This window comes from Octodon degus, unplaced genomic scaffold (genome assembly GCF_000260255.1).
Source record: "Octodon degus isolate 3935 unplaced genomic scaffold, OctDeg1.0 scaffold00002, whole genome shotgun sequence".
In the NCBI taxonomy this organism is placed as follows: Eukaryota; Metazoa; Chordata; class Mammalia; order Rodentia; family Octodontidae; genus Octodon; species Octodon degus.
In genome coordinates this window covers 11402956-11413130 of record NW_004524578.1, presented here as the reverse complement: position 1 = coordinate 11413130, position 10175 = coordinate 11402956, and the positions used below count along the sequence as shown (strand labels likewise).

Here is a 10175-nt window from a genome sequence, read left to right as displayed (position 1 = left end):
ATGCAAGTGAAAATCTGAAAATATAGAAAAAGGATAGAAGTAGAAAAAGAAGTGAAAATTAATTCAACTACAAATAAAAGCCAGGGAACAGTGGTTAGAAGGTTTCACCTTCCCCTACAGTTTGCATTTATCTATGAGATATGAAATTCCCATGACTGGATGTGGGGTAGATTGATGGTATTGATTAATACTTTTGAGTCTGTTTATGATTGTAATTAGGAAAATACATTCAAATTGCTAAATTTTCAATGTTATTGTCCTCCTTTCAAAAAAATAACAAAGAAAATGTGCCCTTATTTCCTTATTTGCATCTGTTTCTTTGGAATACACAGTAGATGATTATTTGAAATGCCAGAGAAGGGAAGAGCAAGGTCCAGGCCTAAAACCGTAGAGTAGTGGAGCACTCTTCTGGGCCAGGAGTGAGGAGAGCTGAATCCACACCTTGGCGTTGCCCTGATAGGCAATGTATCTTATAAACCACGTTATTGCACTGAATCTGCTTCCTAGCAAAATGAAGGAAGGGCTGTAGACAACTGTTTGGTAACTAGCCACCTTTGTACTAGGGAACAGTATCATAGAGGGCAATTTTTCCACAAAGAGATGACTATGAGGGACTGTTTTAGAGGTGATTCAAGCATGTGACATTTACTGCTAAATGTCTATTATTAATATATTGCACACTTCAGTTCTATTATTATTACATTAAATTTGGAGTGAACAACTAGACCTGTCACATGCACAATTTATGCTAGGGTTCAGGCTCCTGGGCTGGTGTAACTGCACTGGGAGCTGAGTGGAGGAAAGCTTGGGTGGCAATACGCAGTGTGGGAACACCTGTGAGTGTGCTGAAACTTAGCTCTCTTGCTTTGCAGTCTAGTTCCTAACTGGCAGGGGTTGTAGGATGGGGTCCTTTCTCCTAAGTGATATCTCTTGTCCCTTAGAGCCCTGGCACCATATGTACTTAGTCATTCTTTTATTTATTTTAAGGAATGTTTGGAAGTAAACAGCTATCAGCATACCCCATCCTCATCTTCAATGACAAAATGATAATTAATCCTCAATTCCACAGTCCTGTCCCTTTTCTTGCAGGAGGGAGGAGCAGGCAGGTGGAAGTGAGGCTGGAGCAGAGAGGGAGACAGGCTCTTCCCAGCTGCTCCCATGATGAGGAAATAATTACTTAATGGCTGGGCAATTTGTAAAGCAGCTGCTGGTGGTTTAGGGACCCAGCTGTTCCAAAAAGAAAAAGAACAGGGGCTTTTCTTTTCTGTATCCCATAGTAGGCAAATTAGATATGTCATTGCAAAATAAATGATTAGCTCCCAGTGAAGAAGTTTTTTTGAAGTCCCTTATTGAGGAAGGGTCTGAAAAGTTGATGAAGTTTCCAAGCTTACATTTTAAAAATAAATCTTTAAAAAGTATGAAATATGACAGAAATTTAAGCACATGGCACATTTATATCAAACTCTCTACTTGATGCTGCTATAATTGGTGGTCATTATTTTTTCCTTCCAGAGGTTAAAAAAAAAATCAAAGCAATAACATCTCAGAGCATTCCTCCTCCCCCCTCGCCTCTCCGGTTACTGAGTTTAGAAAAAAAGAAGTTCTGTGTTTTGATGTCATTGGTTAGGCAAGCAGGGGGCCTGGTTATTTCAGGAAAAGGTGGAGGTGGCATGGACATTAGGTGCTTGTTCATTAAATCCCTCTAAGCAGGGAATGGGTCCACGGGCTTATTTTTTCTCTTGAAAGATCTTTAGAGTCATTGAGCAAGAAGGACCCCTTGCTTCCACTGTTCAGATGAAAACAACCAAAGTTCAAATAACTGATTCAGCTGAGCTCAGCCAGTGTTGATGTCTGGAATCCAGTGGAGAAGTTAGAATACTGGTTAAGGAAGGCGTATTTGGAGTCTGGTTGTTTGAATTCTGGAACCGTCACCATCTGATGTTGGAAAAATGCCCTGACAACTCAAAGCCTTTCTTTCTCCATAGCACGGTTGCCCCTTAGACTATGAGCTTTAATCCAATGGCCGTCTATTAATCCTGCCTGACTTCAAAATCTTTGCTCCTTTACTATTGGTTGTCACACTGAAAGTAACACAGGTTTGCAGAAAAAGTTAAATGAATACACCCAGTTACAAGAAATCCATCTTATATAGGAAAACATTCTGCGGTAGCTTGACTCAAGTTACACTTATGCTGGCTGGTAAGAAAGCAACATGAAGCAGGAGGAGCATAATTCTGACTCCTTTTGGGGGTCCTCACCAAGCAGTCTTTCTTCTCTACTCTGAATATTGACTTCTGCATTGTCAGTGGTCCAAGCAGGACCCATGTAACATCTTGTATTCTGAGAAATTACAGGAGGCCATCCTTCAATCAATTCCCCTGGAAGGAAGGAAATAATAACCTAATCTCATCATCTCCAGATTGAACAAGATCTGCCGTGTTACAAATCTACTTAGGAGGGAGCAGCTTTCGTGGTCTGCTTTTCTCCAGCTGTCTAAATATTTCTTAGCTTCAAAATCTGTCTTCTTTTGACTTCCTCCAGCAAACCTTGTCCCAAGGTGTTTAGTCCATATTGATCGCTTTCTTCTCTCCAGACCTCCAGAGTTCTATCGGTGCCACCCACTTCCTTATTCGTTTTTGCTTATCTTATATTGTCTCTGGTTCATTTAAAACATCCTTAGTTCCTCAGAATGAAAGCCAGAGTAATATTCTCTTTGTTCCCTGAAGAGCTCAGCGTGGAGAAGATCAGTAACAGAAAGGGGAACACATGGTCAGTTCTCAAAGTCTGGTGTTTATATTTGCATGGCTGGAATGACTTCAGCCTCAAAAATCTCATTTGTACTCGGTCGAGGCCGCGTGAAGTCATGATTCTTCATTGACAGAGAACAAGCTTACGCTCTCCTCTTGACACTTCCAATTATTCTCCTTGTACTATCAACTTCTTTGTGGTACAACAGGAACAATGACTTAATCCTAGAGTTTGTAGGAAGAGTGACTAGTGTAGTTCATAAGCACTCAATGTTGTTTTCTTTTTATGCTTTTTCTCTGTCAGTGACCAAAGTTGATAGCAACCAGGATAACAGGTCAATGCTGCAGAAAGTATTCTCAAAAATTCAGATTTTCAGTTTCTCCACCTATCTCGAGCTGTAATTTCAAATGAATGTTTAACAATAGCTCTGTTGTTATGACCTGAATCTAATAACATGTGAGTTGGAGATGTGACTGAGTTGGTATTATAATTTTGGGGAGAGATGTAGGTACTCAATATTTACCTTTGAATTATCTTTAGACTTGAGTAGAAATAACTTAGAACAGAACTCTGAAAAGAGAATAAGTGGTTTCTGAAATTAAGTCGGTAATTTACAGTAAACAGATATGCAGAGAAGATGGCTTGCATATTGGGATTGCATAAAGCAGGACTTCACAAACTTCAGAGTGCAGCAGAATCACCTGAAGCCTTAGCAGAAATGTACATTCTTTGGCCCTATCCCACAGGGTCTGATTCAGCACATGCCTTGTGGGGCCCACGGCTGCATCTCAAGCAAGTGCACGCTGATGTTGATGCTGCTACTGCGAAGGGTTGACCTTGCAGAGCCAGCCATTCAGAGACTTGCTGTTCCTTCCACCTGAAGATCAGCATTTTCTGAAAATATTCTTAAAAAGGAAAGTAACTTTTAATGGGTATGGGAAGCAACTGACATACTAGTACATAAAATTAATTATCCACATATATAAGGAAAGAAGGGAGTGTTAAATATTTGAAAATAAAATATTTTAATTTTTATTAGTGTACATTTATAGTGTATAACTTCTACATTACTTGCGGGAATTGGTACTTTTGTGAAAAACACCTTAATACCTCTTTTTCACCTTCTCACACTTTCAACTCTTGATTGCTTTCTTTATTTGTTATATGTGTACAATGCATAACATTTGCTTACGTTCCTTGTGTGGAGTTTGCACATAACACATATCAATTCAGTTTTTCACCGTCTTTCTCTCCCTACCATCTTCTCATCTCTCGATTTCCCTCCTCTTTGAAAAATGTTGGTCTCCCTACTTCCTACTATGAATTATTGATTTCATTCTTTCTTTATATTTTGAATTTCTCATATAAGAGAAATCATGTGACATTTAATCTTGTGTGTCTGGTTTATTTACTCCATATCCTGGTCTCAAGGGGATATCTATTTTCCTATAAGTGATTCAAATTTATTTTTTCAATGATAGACTAGTACTCCATTGTGTGTACATACAAACTTTTCTTCATTCATTTGTTGAAAGATATACAGGTCTCTTGCAAGATATGGTTCTTACATATTGTGCTACTATAAATATGTGTATTCATATATCTCTTTAATGTGATGGTTTTAACTCTTTAGGGAAGATATCTAGAAGGGGAATAACTGGGTCAAATGGAATTTCCAGTTTTGAGTTTTTTGAGGCATCTACATACTGATTCCTAATGTACCAGGCCAGGAATGTAGCTCTGTGGCACAGGGCTTACCTGGCAAATTCCAGGCCCTGAGCCCTGATTCCCTGAACAAAAATAAATAAATAAATAAGTAAACAAATAAATGAAAGAAGGAAAGAAAGAAAGAAAGAAAGAAAGAAAGAAAGAAAGAAAGAAAGAGAAAAAAAGGAAAGTGAATGCACCCATTTACACTTCCACTAACAGCGTAGAAGCATCCCTTTAGCCCACAGCCTTGTTATTATTAGTTCATTTCTTGTTTAGGGCATTATTTGGGGGAAAAGCAGAACGCCCATGTTGTTCTAATTTGTGTTTCTTTAATGGTTATCAGTGTTTAGCTTTTCCTTATGTTTATATCGTCCTTTTGTGCTTGTTTTGTGGAGTGTCTATTCATTTCACTTTCCCATTTTTTCTTTGTCCTTTTCTTTGGCATGCTGTAATTTTTGGAGCCCTTTATACATTCTTGATGTTAGTTCTCTCTCTGAGGAATAGCTTGTAATTTTTTCTTCCTGTTCTGTAGGCTGTCTTTTCATCCTATTGGTTGTTTCTCCTGCTATTTAGAAGCATTTGAATTTAATGTGACCCCATTCATTGATTCTCAGTACTAGTTCCTATGCACCAGAGTTCTGTTGAGAAAGTCTTTGGCTAGACCTGTGGCATGACTTCAGAGCTTTACCTCGTTTGTCTTCTAGCAGGTTAAAAATTTCTGTTTTAACATTTCTTTGATTCATTTGTACTTTAAGTTTAGTGCACGGTAAGATCTAATCTTGTGCTTGTGGCTAGCCAGTTTCTGAACTCTGTTTATGAAAGAGGCTATCTTTAATTCAGTGTATGTTTTTGACACCTATATCAAAACTCAGATTCTGAGGGTTGTTTCTGCATCTCAAACCCTGTCCCACTGATCCTTGTGTCTGTTTTGGTGCTGGTACCATACCATTTTTATTACAGCAGCTTTGTAATACAACTTTACATCCAGGATTGTGATGCCTCCTGCTTTGTTCTTTTTACTCTGGGTTGGTTTTGCTATTCTAGTTCTCTCATCCATATTAATTTTAGGATTTTCTCTAATTCCATGGAGAAAGTTGTTGGAATTTTGATTGGGATTCTATTAAGTCTGTATGTTAATCTTGGAAGTATGGTCATTTTGACTGTTGGTTCTGGCCTATCAAGCAACAGGGCACATCTCTGCATTTTTCTTAGGTCCTCTCAAATATGGTGCCATTTAGAGATGAGGCCAAGAGGATACAGTGAGGGTAAAAGGTAGAAATGGTGGCAGGGGGCTCTCTAGATGGAATTAATGCCATAGTTTGCATTGCCCAGCCCGTGGCAGACTAACACACATCCAAGGGGCAGGGAGACATGGAGCTCCCTTCACTGACCTTAGCCAAGAGTTTGGGAGAGCTGGTGAAGGTTTTGCCTCCCAGTCTGCATGTACAAGAACCAAAATCAGTAGAATGAGAAGTTTCTACAAGAGAGAAGCAGAGGGAGGCCAAGCCAGTGAGGAATGGTGGTGTCCAGTTAGAAAGGTCTGCACATAGGCATTTCTATTGAGTTGCTCAAAAGATTCCACTGGGGAAAAGTGTTTCAAATATCGAAAGAATACGCAATTTTTCAGCAATTTCCTACGTGCTACAAATACTCAGTTTTTGTTTTGTTTTTTTTTTTTTTTTGTCATACACAACATACACCATTGTAACCATGAATGTGCCTGTGATTCCCTGGTGCTAACAGCAATTCTAATGCTTTGGAGGCATTACCCACGCTCTCCTCTTGGGTTTCCTCATCCCCTACCTGAAACTCTACCCCTCAAGCACTAACGGAATTCACATTGCTCAACTCCAGCGCATGGCAACTGCCTTGTATTTCCTGACTTAATGGATTTGCGTAGTCACTAGGTACTTCCTACAAGTGCAACAAGCCATACGAAATGTGTCTACTTTCACTGGCTCACGTAGCACAGCAGAATTTCTTCAAGGTTCATCCGTGTTGTAATGAATCAGCATTCCTCCTGGCACAAGGCTGCAGAGTATTCCTTTACCTTTCTAAGCCACATTTTGCACTCGTCCAATCTTCTAGTGGCCATTCATTTTATTTTCACCTTTGGGCTGTTGTGAATAATGCTGTAGGGACAAATGTGTAAAACTATTTGTGAGTCTCTGCTCTGATTTTATTGGGTGAATACCTTGCACTGGAACTGCTGTATCACATAACAATACTCTTTTTATGCTTTTGAAGGAACACCATACATTTTGAAGAATCACCATATATTGTTCCAGAGAAGCTGGATTGCTTTGCCACCTCCTTGCCAACCACTGGCATTACCAGTTTTACTTTATAGCTTTTATAAAGAGATGATAGTTTTGGTCTACTCTTTTTAGCTTTGAGCATCACAACAAAAATAATCAACACAACTATCAAAATACTTAGTGTGAGTTTGTGTGCCACATGTGTGTGTGTGTCATTGAGGGCTTAATGTCTTGCCCAAATTGATCATGATATTGAACATCTTTTAATATACTTATTGACTATTTGTACATCTTTTAAGTAATGTCGGTGAAGCCCATTGACAATTTTTAATTTGAGTTGTTGGATTTTTTCATTGTTGAGCTATAAATGTTTTCTTTATTTTTTTGTTATGAATCCCTTGACAAATATATAATTTGCAACTGTTTTTCTCACTCTGTGGGTTGTCTTTTCACTCCATTACTAGCATACCTCCATGCACAAATTCTTTTAACTTTGAGATCCAAATTCTTCTGTTTTTCTTTTCTATGTGTGATTTTATTGTCTCATCTAAAATAATTATTGTCAAATCTATGAAGCTTTTCTCTCGTGTTTTCTGCTGGGGTTTCACAATATTAGCTCTTTAATCCATCTCAGTTCATTTTTATACATAGTACAAGATAATAATCCAACTTCATAAACTTTGGATGTGGATATCCAGTTTTCCCAGCATGGATTGAAAGATAGCCTTTTCCCCACTGAGTTTGAATTGTTTAGATGCTTTTACTTAACGTTTGAACCCATATGTGTGGGATTCTGTCTAGACTCCTTATTCTATTCTATTGGTTTATTGTCTTTACAGAAGTACCACATTGCTTTGATTACTATAGTTTTGTTTTATTTCTTGTATTTAGGACAGGGTCTACAGGGTCTCACTGCGTAGATCGGATTCGTAGTGATTCTCCTATTTATAGCCTCCCAAAAGCTGGGATCACAGGTGTGCACCACCACGCCCAGTTTCCATCGTTGCAGTCTCCGTGGGCTCCAGGGACAGGGCCTGCGTGGCAGGCCCAGGGGATCAATCCCCCCACCCCCCGTGCCTGTGTCTGGCTAAGAGGGTGCTATAATCCACTGAGCTATTTGGCCAGCCCTTAATTACTATAGTTTTAAAAGAAGTGTTATGGAATAGTGGCTTTATAGTAAACTTAAAAATATGAGATGTGATAAACTTTGTTTTTCCAGAAGATTATTTTAGCTGCTTAGAGTTACTTGATATTCCATATGTATTTTATAATTAATTTTTCTAGATCTATAAAGAATGTCAGTGGGAGCTTTTATTTGTATTATATATAATCTACAAATCACTTTGAGTATTACTGTATTAATGTCTGTACATTATTAAGTTTTCCAATACAATATGAGAGATATTTTCATTTATTGTTGTCTTTTTTAATTTATTTCAGCAACATTTTGTGGTTTTAATGTACAAGTCTTTTTGCTTTATTTCTAAATACATTATTGATGACGTTCTTGTAAATAACATTGTTTTCTATCAACATCTTGTGCTTGTTCATTGTTTTTATATAGAAGTACAACTAATTTTACGTATTGCCTTAATATCCTGAGTCTTTACTAAATTCATTTATTAGTTCTAAAAGTTACATCTGTCTCGGTGGATGTTTGGAGAGCACCCCGTCCGCAGCCAGCGAGCCCCGCAGTACTGCCTTCTCTCACTTCGCAACTTTCTCTCATTTTCCCCCCGGTATTTTAGGGGTCTACAGGGTGTTCAGGGTCTCACAATTAGATCGGACTTGTAGTGATCTGCCTCTTTACAGCCTCCCAAGAGCTGGTATCACAGGCGCGCACCACCACGCCCAGTCTCAATTGCTGTTTCAGCGCGCAGCCGGGAGTGGAGATGGGGGCGGCACTGCAGGCCTGGGAATAAAACCCCAGCCCCTGCACCTGCTTGCAGGTGCTTTAATCCGCTGAGCTGTTTGGCCAGCCCCGCTGCTATCTCTTTGTCTCCTAACCATGTTCACCAACGAGAATGCTAATGCTAATTCGCCAGCTGCCTGACTGAACAGATTCAAAAACAAGGGAAAAGACAGTACAGAAATCAGGTGGCAGTGAATCAAGGTTAATGTGGAGCTGAGGAACGCTCAGAAGGATGACCAGATGCTGAAAAAGAGAAATGTAAGCATGTTTCCTGGTGATGCTACTTCACCATTGCAGGAAAACCACAACAATCAGGGCACTGTGAATTGGACTGTAGATGACATTATCAAAGGCATAACCAGCAATAATCTGGAAAGCCAGCTGCAGGCTACTCAAGCTGGTGGGAGACTCAGCCTCCTATTGACTACATAATCCAGGCTGGTCTGCTTCCAAAGTTTGTGTCCTTCCTGGGCAGAACTGGCTATAGTGTCATCCAGTTTGAGTCTACTTGGGCTCACTAACACTGCTTCTGGGTTGTCAGAGCAGACCAGGGCTGTGGTGGGTGGAGGGACCACCCTGGCTCTCATTTTCCTCTTGGCGTCTCTCCATGCTCACATCAGTGTGCAAGCTGTTTGGCACTGGGAAACATTGCAGGTGATGGTTCAGTTCTCTGAGGCTTGCTTATCAAATATGGTGCAATCGACCCACTCTTGGCTCTTCTTGCAGTCCCTGATATGTTATCTTTAGAAGGTGGTTACTTATGCAACCTTACATGGACCCTTTCCAACCTTTGCCGCAACAAGAAATCTGCACCCCTCACTGTTGAAGAAATTCTCCCTACTTTGGTTCGTTTCCTGCATCACAGTGATCTTGAAGTATGAACTTCGAGCCCAGCAGGGGCCACTTGCTGGGCTATTTTCTACCTCATGGATGGTCCAAATGAACACATAGAAATGGTCATAAAAACGGGAGTTGTGGTCCATCTGGTGAAGTTTCTGGGATCACAAGGATTGCCCATTATGACTCCCGCACTGAGAGCCATAGGGAATATTGTCACTGGAACAGACAGACTCAGACTGTGATAGATGCAGGAGGACATGCTGTCTTTCCTGGCCTGCTCAGTCACCCCAAGACAAACATTCAAAAGGAGGCTGCATAGACAATGTCAAACATCACAGCCGGCCGGCAGGACCAGATGCAGCAAGTTGTGAATCATGGATTAGTCCCATTCCTCATCAGTGTTCTCTCTAAGCCGGACTTTAAGATGCAAAAGGAAGCTGTGTGGGCCGTGACCAACTATACAAGTGTTGGGACAGTGGAACAGATTGTGTACCTTGTTCATCATGGTATAATAGAACCACTGATGAACCTCTTAACTGGGAAAATTATCCTTGTTTTTCTGGATGCTATTAAAAATATTTTTCAGGCTTCTGAGAAACTAGCTGAAACTGAGAAGATTAGTATAATGACTGAAGAATGAGGAGTCTTGGGCAAGATCGAAGCTCTGCAGAACCACGAAAATGAGTCTGTGTACAAGGCCTCATTAA

At 39.9% G+C, this 10175-nt stretch overlaps 1 pseudogene; it reads left to right on the top strand.

The window, feature by feature from the left end:
* The first annotated feature begins 8724 nt into the window (after positions 1-8724).
* On the top strand, positions 8725-10168 carry LOC101585088 (annotated as a pseudogene).
* Positions 10169-10175: the final 7 nt, after the last annotated feature.